A 13,389-nucleotide genomic window follows, 5' to 3' on the forward strand; every position below is an offset into this window, starting at 1 on the left:
TCCTTCACCCCCACCCCTTCTTGTTTTCAAGACACTCTGGAGTAGACGAGCTACAGGTTTACCAGACATGGTAAAAAATGCCTGCACTTTTTATTTGCAACAGCAGGATGTGAAATCATCCCCAACCACAAATTGCCACGATTCCTAGCAATTTTTCACAAACATAATCTGGAGTGACAGTGGAAAGGAAACTTGTATTAGGTGTGTGACATTGATCCTAATTAGAAAGTCAAAAGAGACGAATAGTACCTGCTTTGCAGACAGAATCTTAGAAGCCAGGGGCAGGACGAGATGGTGTCCGCTCATCGTTCCATGAATCTTTCAACTCTGGCAACAAGGCAACAACCTCCACAACAGCTTGGGGCAGCAGGCTCACTGAAAGGGAACAGGCCAGACTACATGGCACACACACAATTCTGCCCTTCAACACCACAGCACTGCTAACTGCCCTTGCAGAATCTGCCACCTTAACTGCTTAATGATAGGGCTGTTCCTGATAGAAACAGAGGGTTACAAGGACCTTGTGGGGCATCATCCAAGCCTTTCGCTACATAAAAATACCCCTCTATCAAAAGATTATTACAGCTCCAACTCTATGGATGTGGTTACAAAATCATATTTATGGTCATAACCCAGAAAGCTTGTAAAGCAGCAAGAGCTACAGAATAAATATATATATCACAAAGCTTTCTCTCCACCCCTCTGCTGCACCTGTTTTATGGGAAAGTTCTCAAATGGAAAGCTATGGAAGCTCAAACTCACAAAGATAAAGAGTGCTTTGAATGTACGGTGTGGGCCGCAAAGTCAACCACCAGAGAAGAATCACTAAAGATAAATCACGCTCTGGCTGGCTAACTCATGTAGCCATGCCATTTCTGTAGGAGATGCCAGTTGACTGGCTAATTGGTTTAGCCTCTTCTGTTACCTGCACACAAAATAGACAATATTGTTGTGAGTTTGATGGGGTGGGTGGGTTAAATGCCTGGGCCCCCTTCTAATTCTTAGAACAGCCAGGCTTAACTTCCTGGTGAGGTGGTAGCCAAGGTAATTGGGCCATTAACAGAACAAAGGAACTGGATCTGTGCCAGATGACAAATGGGTTGGCCTCCCTCATTGCTCACCTGGCTGCTTGAATTCTGTTTGAATGCAAGGCTGCAGCTATGGGAGAAGGAAGGCCCTCCTGGGGTGAGTATGCTGTGAAGCTCTCCATCAGGTTGTATGTATGTGTAAATAAACCATATAGCACAAAGACATCACAGTCGTCGCTGTGCCTCATTCTGAAGGAAACATGAACCCAGGGTTCATGTTCGGAAACTCTGGAATCTCGCGCCACTTGGGGATTAGGGTGACATGCAACACTAGCATAACAATATTGAAAAGCAGTATCAGGCTTGATCAAAAACTTGAAATGTAGAATTCTGTCATGGATGTGCATACTAAGTTTTCTTATTCTAAGGGAGACTTTTTAAACAATATGTTCAATTTTTTTTAAAAAAAATATTATTACAAGTACTGTAAATAAATAACAGTCATTTCAAAACCAAAAGTAATCACAAGGTGTTCTAAATCCTATCTTCCTCTGAAAGCAGATGGAAGTTTACGGCTAGTCTTCAAAAAGCAATATGCAAAATAATGTCCTGAATATAATTTTATGTTTTAATGCTGGTCTACCTTATAGGGATGTCGCTATGATGACGCAAAATGCAAGTGAAGGACTTTGAGGTCATAGGTAAAAAGCACTATGTAACCATTTGTTTCCGATAACGCTGTCACTCATGTTGAAGGTTAGGCAGGCCTCACTTTGCTCAGCCTGCAATCTTAAAAAAAATACCCCTTTCACCCAAATAAAAGAACAGAAACTGGGTATTGCTGGTATGTCACAATGCCACAGCAGACATTCAAAGTAAGACCCACATAATACATAGAAGCCCAAAAATCAGGGTAATAAGAAATAATTAATTCCCTTCTTCCCCGCAGTAGTCAACTAATTATAATTGATTACAACAAAGTTTATGAGGAGTCAAACTCAAGATGAAAACCACCACCCAGTTGTGGCAAACATCTGTACTTGAAGAATACTAAGCATAGAAGTCACACCATTTATGGCAACCTTGTTAAAATGTGTGAGTCTCATAAATACTTTCCCCCTTTATATTTTCGAAACATTCATCACCATTAGTCATGATCACAAGGAACAGAATATCCCAATCGGGGCATAATTGTTATTTCAGACTAGTAAAAATCATTTTATTGCCTCCAAAGAAAGTAATTCTACAAGGATCAAGTTCAATGCTCCAAGCAAAAAGCAACTACATAAGCCTTCAGACAAACACACAAATACCTGACTGTCTGTTAAATCTTGTGCGTTTTAGGGTAGGAGTGGCTAACCTACAGCCTTCCAGATGTTCCTGAACAAATCTGATTCCCATCACCTCAGACTATTGACTATGCTGGCTGACGGGGGGGACGGGGACAGGGGGTATCCAACATTAGTTAATGAGTAGATCCATTAAAATCACACAATGCCCTTCATGAGGTCTAGACGGTCACCCACAGAGGAAACCTGTTTTACTCAAACACAACATTTGAAATGGCAAGCAGGTGTGCTTACCTGTGGGTAGGTAGGCGCGCCTCACTAATCACCTGCTGAAGCGATCCCCCTGATATAGGAGAATCCATGTGTTCAGCACAGAACCTCAGGACCACAGCCATGGCCACAGTGTTGGGAGAGGGGCTGAGATCTCAAGAGGGAACTAGGATTACAGGCAGGGGAAGGAGTGCAGAAGAGAGAGAGAGAGATGGAAGAAACATCTGTGGAGACAGGACAAATCCACCTTGTAAAGATTGTGCGGAGTTTATGGGTAGAAAGCTGTAAAACAACACATTTAGAGCCACTGTACTTAAATGCATAAGCTGTAATTGAATCTCTTTCGTTTGCATAGCGTTGCAGAAGTCTCTTGTTGGACTCTCATATAATTAACATCTGTTTACCATATTGTAAACCCCGCTGACAGTGTACACAAAATACTTCCGCACTTAGTGAAAGAATAGGCAAAGCTATGCATAAATATTTGGTATTCTCATTTACAGTGTGAATGTGTTGGTATTAGAATTTTCTGGATCAGGGTACATAGAAATCAACCTGGGGAAGGGGGTGGAATCCAGCACAACCTACTGTGGGTAGAACCCCCCTTTTTTTTTAAAAAAAATTGCTTTATTTTTAATAGCATCCTTTCCTGCTCTCCAAACACAGTCATTCATTTCTTGCCTTAGGGTGCAAGAATTTCCACCTGCAATGAGTTCCTGTTCCACCCACAGAACATGTGGAGAAGTGGACATGTTTGGCAGCAGCCTGTGAAAAGCCCCCAAATGGAGGAGTCTGGGGCTGGGAGGCGTTGAGCTGGCCCAGGACCTATTGGATCCTGAGCTGTGACAGGATCATACTTGATGTGGGTCTGATCAGTGTGCCAGCTCCATGCTGACACAGCGATTTGCCAGTCCTCTCAACCTACTGCACTGACGGTCCTGCATGGCAGGGCTGTGGGCGCAGCAGTGGCCCTGAGAATCCATTAAGCCCTGGTGGGCAGCATCTACTATTTAGAATACGGCTTCAGACTTCTTGACTTGAATCCTCAAGTCTTGATGGTCCTCCACAGTGACAGAAAATGGTCTTTCATCCATCACCGACAAGGAGATGTGCCAGCTGAGCTGTCCCTATAACTAGGAATTTGTGCAACTCCCGACAGAGATATAAAACTATTATTTTCAGATTTTATGGAAAAGCATGCAGTATGAACCATGTGATCTCCCTTTCACCCTTGTACCTACATTGTCTAAAGTTGTTCTTGCATGTTCACCCACATGGATGTGTATATACAAACACTGAAATTGGAAAGGACACAAAACCCTCTATATATGTTTCGGTCTTCAGTATTGTAAAATGCTTTCTGTTTACATCTCCCCACTTTGAACCCCAGATATCCAGAAATGGTTCTTTCCGGATATCTGAGGGAAAAGACGGGTGTTATTAGTTTAGCTGTCTTGGTTACTATGAAGTGGACTGTCATGGAAAGTGGTTATGACCTTTCAAAGGATAGGGATGGGGAAATTGATCAGTTCAGTTTGTCTTAAGTTCCTCCCTTTCCCATAGAAGTTCTGTTCTCCATGCTACCGTATCAGTATACGAATTATTTTAAAACAGCCCTCAGGAAATTTCAGAAGCATTTTAGTTTGGATTTCTCCTGATACACATATTGTTCTATGCAATTTTGCCTGGTGTACACATTTTTGCAAAATATGCATTTTGATGTACTCTTTATCCTACCGGTAGTACAAGCATTTCTGTGCAATTACTTGGCTGGGGAACTGCACTGCAAAATTCAGAGAAGTGTCAATTGAATTTCTTCCCCATACCTATCAAAGGCTCAGGGAGTCATTAGTGTCTTTTAAAATAACCCTCAAGATTTGGAAATCTCTCTTCTTGTCTTTGGAATGTGACAAACTTCAACTAGTGGGAGGGTCACTGAAACCTTGAGCATCAGTTTGGATTTGGGCACAGGGATTTGGACGCAGAGACCTGAGAGTTTTTAGCTGGTGATAAAACTCGCCTTGATGTGCAGTTGGAAATGGATGCAGTATTGTGCTATCTGTGTTAGGAGCTCATTTGCTCCCAAAAGGGATCTTAACATGAACAATTGTTACAAGAATACACAAGGTCTCCACTACTTTTTTGCACCCCAAAGGAACAAAATCCTAGAGTGCTGTTTCTGGACATCCTTTACCGTTTGGAAAACCAGAGAATGCCTAACATTACACTCCTTTTCTACTGGCGTAATTGTTTCCAGCAAAGATACTGGTGCAGAATTCAGTTAAGAATAACATGGATAATTTGGAAGTTGAGTACATATGTGGGCATTTTCCCTACTGTTATCTAGAGTTATGCTCCTTTCTTTCACCAAAGCCATGCGTAGCATGGGAAGAGTGTTTGGCTAAAGCAGCAGTGCATGAGCCTAATGAGGTCTGCCAGCCCTCTCCGCTTGGTCCATCAAGCCATGCCCACCTGTCCATCACATGACATCATACGAGCCCACCCCTGGTTGTAACCAGGGCTTTACCTCTGACACTGTTTGAATGAGATCAGATGCACTCGGAAGCTGTCACCCTTGGCCATAGCTGTCAAGTTTTCCCTTTTCTTGCGAGGAAGCCTATTCAGCATAAGGGGATTTCCCTGAAAAAAGGGAGAACTTGACAGCTATGCCCTTGGCACTGTTTGACTATGGCATCTTATGTCTACTCTTGAGTATGGCCTAGTTGGGTGTTTATTCTTTGGTTGCTGTTTTTTTCTTTGGTTGACAAAGAATAAAGAGTTCTTGGTTAACAGCCTTTCATATTAGTCTACTCTTGGTTCCTCGTTCACTTTATCTGGTCACAAAAAGTGAATTCTTCCCATACATAATGACTCACAAGGGCTGATAAAGCTTAAATTAATACGTCACCACCAACGCATTGTATGTGGTGCAGTAAATCCAACAGACAGCTAATGTTATCCGTTGCAGATAATATCTCTCAATTTCTTCCTAACCTATTTGTTTTTCTCTCTGCCCTCTCAAAGCAATTCCCAGCACTCTTAACAAACAGGTTTCCAGAATTCTTTGAGGAAATCCATGTGCTTTAAAGGCACGTGTGGAGACTAAGTCAGTCTACCCATTATCCCAACTGCATGGAAGCTGCCAGTGGGAATACTCAGCTTCCTTACTGTAGAGGCTCCATAAGAGGATACAAGGAAGACCACTGGTGCTGGCTCAGTCTCACTGGTCATTTGAATATTTCTCCAATTTCCTTGACTCCAGTTACTCCCATATTGGAGCAGCCAGAGTGGTGTAATGGTTTGAGTGTCGGGTGAGGACTGGGAAGATCAGGGTTCAAATATCCACTTAGTTCACATGAAGCTCATTGGGTGACCTTGGGCCAGTAATTTTTTAAAAAGGACAATGGAAAATATATGTGAATGCCTTTCTCATAATCCATGCCATAATGCAATCAAACCATTCAAAAGCACACTCTGAAGTTGTCTATTTACAACAAACCACTGCCACGACCACAAGTGGTCAACCTATTAACAGCTGTCAGCCTGTCTTAAGGATAATAACTTCCCACCTGAGTTATGTGCAGGGACTCAGGCTCTCTGTTCACATAGCTGCCAAGTTTTCCCTTTTCTCGCGAGGAAGCCTATTCAGCATAATAGAATTTCCCTTTAAAAAAGGGATAACTTGGCAGCTATGTGTTCATCCCACACCTATGGGGACTCCTTGGTGCACATCAAGACTCTTGCTTTTCTTTTGTCACACATGGGGGGGAAACCCTTCAGGTATGTTTCGACTGTTAGGTCTCAGTATTCAGTTGTGGACACTCTCTTCGAGGGTCCAGAAAGAGGATGACTTTGGGTGGGGTTCATCATGTTAAAACCTCTTTTCTATAGTTAGCTTGGGCTCCCTTCCTTCCCTGCACTTGTATTGTTTTCCTTTCTGTTTCTTTTTAAAAACTCAATTCAGTTATGGATCATAGGGAACATATCACTATAGACTTCCCTTCCTAAGTCCAATTCAAGAAAGCCTCATAGTTGCAACATGGCAGGCTTCAGATAGTGCCAGCGATCCAACCCAAGGAACTCTTGCCAAGTCTGGTGCAGGGGTGGGGAGCCTGTGGCCTGCCAGATGTTGTTGCTGAGCTCCAGCTCCCACCAGCTGGAGCCAGCATGGCCAATGGTCTGGCATGATGGGAGTCGTAGTCCATTAAAATTGAGGCCAAAATTATTCTAGCTCCTCCCGCAGTTATTTGTCCCATGGGCTGTGTACACACTATCCTATATAATAATGCCCATGTTGTCCCTGCGTCCAGTTGTCCCGTGTGTCCCTGGGTCACTGCGCATGTCCCCCAGAGACACAGGGATTGGACAGCAGAGACTGCACGTGGCCATTTGCAGTTGGTTGCATCTCAAAGGCTTACAGGCTGAGGCAGCTCTCTCTGCTCCTCTTCCTGATCAGTTCCCAGCGTCTCTCCGCCTCTCCCCCCCCCAAGGCTACCGCCGTCTCACCACTTCTCTGTGTGCCTCCTCCAGCCACCCACAGTTGAGCAGGACGCGCTCCTGGCCCGCCACGGCCTGGCCCCTGGCAACAGCCGTCTCTAATAACACAGTGAGAGGAGGGGAAGGGAAAGGGAAAAAAACCACGGCAAACAGCTGCAAACGGCAGTCTCTAACGACGTTGGGAGGAGGGGAAGGGGAAGGGAAACTACAACGCCCACAAAGCAAGGAGGGACTTGCAAGGGCTCAGAACGCGGAAGCTACCGCTTGGCATGCTGGGAGTTGTAGTTTTTAGCAGGAGGTTTCCCTCCAAATCGCTGTTCCAGGCTGCTTTCAAAAACTTTGTAGCAGGTGAGAGGGAGGGAGGGAGGGAGGGGAAGAAATAGATATGAGGTATCATCCCACGACCCTTCGTGGGGAGGGGAAAGGACTCGAGGGGAGGGGAAACTGAAGCAGGTCGGGGAAGGAGGGTAGTGGGTTTGTGTGTGGGGAGATATTGAGGGGAAACTGAGGCGGGAAAAGGGGTGGTGTGTGTGTGTGTGTGTGTGTGTGTCAAGCTGCGACTATTAAGGTGGGGGTGGGGAGGGATGCTGTGGCTGCTGAGATTGATATTGGGGGCGGGGAGGGTTGGGGGAAATTAATTGTCATTCTGAGGGGGGGAAGGGTGGATAGGGTGGCTCTGGAGAGAGGAAACTTGAGGTGCTGCAGCAGAGGGGGAGGGAGGGAATATCGTATGGGCTGTTGAGGGTTGGGCTGGATGACCCCTGGGGTTCCCTTCCAACTACCAACTACACAATTCTATGATAATTGGGGGGATTTGGGGGGGGGAGAGAAGTGAAGCAGAGATAGGTTAATGTTGGAGGTTTCCAAGCAGAGGTTGGATGGGGTCATCTGTCAGGGATGCTTTGGCTGAGACTCCTGCATTGCAGGGGGTTGGACTGGATGACCCCTGGGGGTAACTTTCAACTCTATACAATTCTGTGATCACTGCACACCCATGTTCTCTAGCCACTGGCTCTGCAAGGATTCAGAGGGGAAACTTGAGGCGCTGCAGCAAGGAAGGAGGAACAGGGAAATACCTTATGGGTGGGCTGCAAGGGGATTGGACTGGATGACCCCTAGGGTTCCCTTCCAACTATATACAATTCTATGATAATTGCACACCCATGTTCTCTAACCACTGGGATGTTCTAGCGCCCGTTTACTCAACGGGCTGAATTACACTAGTACCTTTATAACACATTCAAAGCACATTCTTTCCCTCAAACATTTCATGTTAAGTGTTACTGGACACTCTAATTCTGTGAGGGCTAAACTGCAGTGTCCATAACTCTTTGAGGGAAATAATGTACACAGTTTGCTTAATAAATCAGCTACCCAGAGGCAAACAGCCAACGCAGGAGGGTCCATGCAAGATCAAGACCATTGTGTGGCGGGGGCAAATGACTGTCCCTGCCACTATCTCGATCTGACCGGGTGCCACTGAAAGGTTTCCTCCCATCATGGATAGCAGGGACAGGGGAGGAGGCAATCCTCATGGGGACTGTGGCAAGGCAAAGAGGCCATGCCTCCCTCTCACACACCATGTTTCAGCTTCACCTCACATACCCTGCCTATTGGTTAAAAAATAATCAGTCATACAGCTACAAACCCACATGAGAAGCATCATGTCTAGGATAGCCATGAACTCATTAATTTATCTTACATTCCTTTTACCACTCTGATTCCACACTGTGAGGTTTAATGTTCGTTTGGGACTGCAAACAGAGGATGCAGAGAGATAAAAACAAACCGGAAAGCATGGATTGATTCATTCTTCTCGGACAGCTAAATCCCTTTCACAACTTATTCACTAAACTGTCTAGCCGATCAGCTGAGTCAAGGCTACTATTTCCAATAACCCGGAGTTCATAAAGCCACCAATGATTCAAGCTATTGCATACTTGAATATTCACCATGATGAATATTATACCCAGGGGCGTACCCAGGATCAAAACTGGGGGGGGGGGCAAGAGAGGGGAAGAGAGAGGGAAGGAGGGAGGGAGGGGGAGAGAGGAAAAAAAGGAAGGAAGGAAGAGGGGGGAAGGAAGAATGGAAGGAAGGATGGAGCTCCCGTCCGCGTCCCCCAGCTCAGGCTGCTCCTCCCCCCTCCCACGTTCCTGTCGCTGGCTGCAGCCGCGGAGGGGGCGAAAACAGCCCAATTTCAGGCGGTTTCTCGCCCTCCCCACGTTCCTGTCGCTGGCTGCAGCCACGGAGGGGGCGGAAACAGCCCGATTTCCATAACCCGCAGCGACTTTTCCCCTTCAGTTTTCGGAGGGAAAAAGTGTGGGTTATGGTCCGTAAAATACGGTAATTTTTTTTTTTGCTTCTAGGTGGGGCAGCTGCCCCCCCGCCCCTTGCTGGGTACGCCCATGTACCCCACCCATCTGGCTGGGTTTCCCCAGCCACTCTGGGTAGCTAAGCAAGCACATTCCATGCACATCCAGCTGATCATGTTTGGGGCACCCTCTCTAGACTTTCAGTATTTTGTAGCAGTGATTCAACCGAATACCAGAACTGCAAGTTTGCATAATTAAAGTGCTCTATCCACTTTAAAGGCTATGTTTGTGTTGGAAAGTGATGGGGAATTGCACTGAAAAGTGTGGAATCGAACACCCTGGCAGAAGCACCGTATTGGCTCAGCAGGTGAACTTCGCCCCTCTGCCTGCAGGTAAGCAGCAACTCACATGCCAGCAGGTTAAACCAGTACGTCTGCCCCACCACACTGCCCCCTACTGGAAGACAGGCAAACACCACACAGCATATACAATTTGATCTTATTTATACAGGCTCTCTGTTTTTGTTTTTACGTTCCAGTTTTGTTTTGTCCCGTGGGGGAAAAAAGAAGAGAGCAAGGCAGGCAAGTCAACTTAATGTTTTATGTAACTTACTTGTTTTAGTATTTTAGAATTGTAAGCTGCCTTGGCAGAAAGGTAGTATATGCATTCAGTCTATCCACCACTCAGTACTGGAGCCATGGAAAGTGCGGTGGAGGTGGGATGAAGCTAATGGAAACTACGGGAATCTAGAGCTTCCTTACAACATTTCGATGTGCAAGTTCTTGCAATCAACAAGATAAGCCTTTCCAGTCGAAGGAATCCTAGCTCCAGCCTTCGAGGATCTTTTTTTAAAAAAGAGAAGTTTTGAGTTTTGCATTGGACTATCTAAACCCAGGTGGCGCTGTGGTTAAACCACTGAGCCTAGGGCTTGCTGATCAGAAGGTCGGCGCTTCGAATCCCTGTGACGGGGTGAGCTCCCGTTGCTTGGTCCCAGCTCCTGCCAACCTAGCAGTTCGAAAGCACGTCAAAATGCAAGTAGATAAATAGGAACCGCCACAGCGGGAAGGTAAACAGCGTTTCCATGTGCTGCCCTGGTTTGCCAGAAGCGGCTTTGTCATGCTGGCCACATGACCTGGAAGCTATACACCGGCTCCCTCGGCCAATAATGCGAGATGAGCGCGCAACCCCAGAGTCGGTCACGACTGGACCTAATGGTCAGGGGTCCCTTTACCTATCTAAACAAGGCAGTCATGATTTTTATAATGATTTACCCACATGTGGAAAGAACAATTTAAATGCCTGTTTTTCTACAGCCTGCAAAATTGCATAATGCTTTTATCATGTGTCATGCATCTTGGGTGTTTCCGCACATTTATCATCCAATTTCTTTCCCATTCAAAAATTCTTAATACAGAAGTATGGTTCCTAGATTCCATTATACTGTTCTCCCTGAATTGAAGCTCACATCTGCGAAAAGGCTGGTTGCATAATAAACTATTCGCTGCAATGGTGTGGGGTTTTTTTTTTTTTAGCATCCATTAAACTTTTTGGTTGAAATTGTTGTTTTGGAGCGGCCAATAGGAAATACACTTTGTAAATGTTATCCTGCAGGTTGTGGACTCTCCTTCCTTGGAGGTTTTCAAGCAGAGGTTGGATGGCCATCTGTCATGGAGTCTTTAGCTGAGATTCCTGCATTGCAGGGGGTTGGATTAGATGAGTCTTGGGGTCCTTTCCAACTCTACAATTCTATGATTCTATGAAAAATATGTTGCCTTGGAGCATGATTCTATGCACATTGACTCAGAAGTAAACTCAAGTAAGTATGATAGGGCCTTTGTTGTTGTTGTTGGTTTCATAAAGGTTTTTTTTTTAAATATACTTTGACAAAAACAAAACCCACGAACACAAAAAGCACAAAGATTAATTAGAGATTAATAAATTGGGTGGGAAATTGTAATTAAGATCAGATAAAGGATTGAGAGGGGAGGAACCCAGTGGTGGTGGTAGCAAATAACCCCAAGATTTGATATCTGTGTTGAAGTAGAACAGTCACTTCTCTTGCAGATAACAGTTTACAGCCAGAGATGGCCGGACTGAAATTTGAATAGCTCAAGTAGTGAAGGAGGGTAGAATGATCAACTTTCAAACAAAACCTTTTTAAATCAAGAACTTTATGAAAGGTATTGCACAAGACCATTCACCATATATATCAGCATCAGAAATGGGGTGGGGAATGGGGAGGTGATGTGTCACTTACTTCCAGTGACAAATGGGCTAACTATAGCTGTTGACACACAACTGCACTCTGAATTTCTACTGAAAATGATGCGCTAGATGGTTGGTAAAGCATATTGACTTAGCAACAAAACACTGGAATGTTGGGAAATGTGGGAAACATAAGCAATTCTTTTGGGACATGGTCTGGATCCTGCACAACAACTACTAATGGTGTATCTTTCTATTTTTGGAAGCTGCCTTATGCCTAGCCATAATATTGGTGCACCTTCCATTTTATACTGACTGGCATTAATAAGTCTCTAGGGTCTCAGGAGGAGATCTTCCTAGTCTTGCTATCAACCCGAGATCCTTTTAATTGGAAGTGTTAACCGGGAATTGAGGGATCCACAGTTGTTGGTTTCAGTGGTGCTTGCTGACCTGTAGCCTGAAAAACTTTTTAATATACTTACTTAGGTTGCAATCCTATACATGCTTACCTGGGAGTAAGACCCACTGACCACAGTAGATGCATGTAAGATCACACGGCTAGCATTTCTGGACATAATGCAATGCAACGAGAAGCTACCAGGTGGAGGCCACTTTGAATTACTTCACTGTGAAGCAGGTTTAAGAACAATTCTATAAACACAAAGGTCCAGTTTGTACTCCTCCTTTCTACCATGCAAAGTAGCATTTGAAATGGATTCATCACATAGATCTCTAATTAAGCTTAACACCCAATTAATGAAATCTCTCTCTCTCTCTCTCTCTCTCTCTCCCCAGCATTGTTCTGACTGGCAGCAATTCTCCAAAGTCTCAGGTGTGCAGGGTCTTTCCCATCACTTAGTACAGTACCTGATACTTTTTAAATTGGAGATGCCAAGCACAAAAAGCAGGGGCTCAACATACTGAGCTACACAGTTTCTCCTCATAACATGATGCTGACATGACAGAAACAACCACCACAACCCACACCTTCTTTAAATTTATACTGTGCTTGTCTTCTATCATGGAACCCAGGCAGTCATCATTTCATCCAAGCCCTGGCCAAACCCAGATCCATCCCTGATGTGCCTTCAAATCCTATCAAGTCAAACAACTGCGATAAAGGCAGAGGCCAATGGTTTGTATTACTATCAGGCAGGTTCCTATGTAGAAGTTCTGTTAGGGAAGGGGAGAGGGTGTTAAAAGTTTAAGTTTAATGTACGTAAAATGCTGTGTTTGAATGCAATGTATTTAAAATGCTGTAAAGGGAGGTTTACCTTAGACAAGAGGTTCCACTATGGAAAAAGCGTCAGAGAAGGCCGGTATTTCTCCATTTCTGCAGAACTCTCACAGCAGGAAACTGGAACTTGAGAAGCCTTGGGGGTGCTTTTTGAAATTGACTGGTGGTGGCCTCAGCAGCAGCAGCGGTTACAGAACACCTCTGCAATGATAAACAAGAATAGGAACTTTCCCCGGGGATGAAAAGTTTGCCGAACTGCATAAAGGACCGAACTCCTTTGCAATGTGTTGTTACGTTTATTAACCCCTAAGGATGGCTGTTCTGCAGTAAAGCTTTGAGACTCATTCTTGTGGAGTAGAGAATTCCTTTCTACGCAAGGGCCAGAGAAAAGATTCTTAGGAAGCTAATAATCCCGTTTGAGTGTGTCTGTGTGTATTTGAACATTGCATAATGGGAAATTAGGTTAGCACATACCTTGCTCTGAGGGAGGGGGGCGAGGAGAGAGACCAGCTCCCATGCTCTACCTAATAGCTAACACCACCACTAGA

Source organism: Zootoca vivipara, chromosome 1, assembly GCF_965207765.1.
Source record: "Zootoca vivipara chromosome 1, rZooViv2.hap1.1, whole genome shotgun sequence".
Taxonomy (NCBI): Eukaryota; Metazoa; Chordata; class Lepidosauria; order Squamata; family Lacertidae; genus Zootoca; species Zootoca vivipara.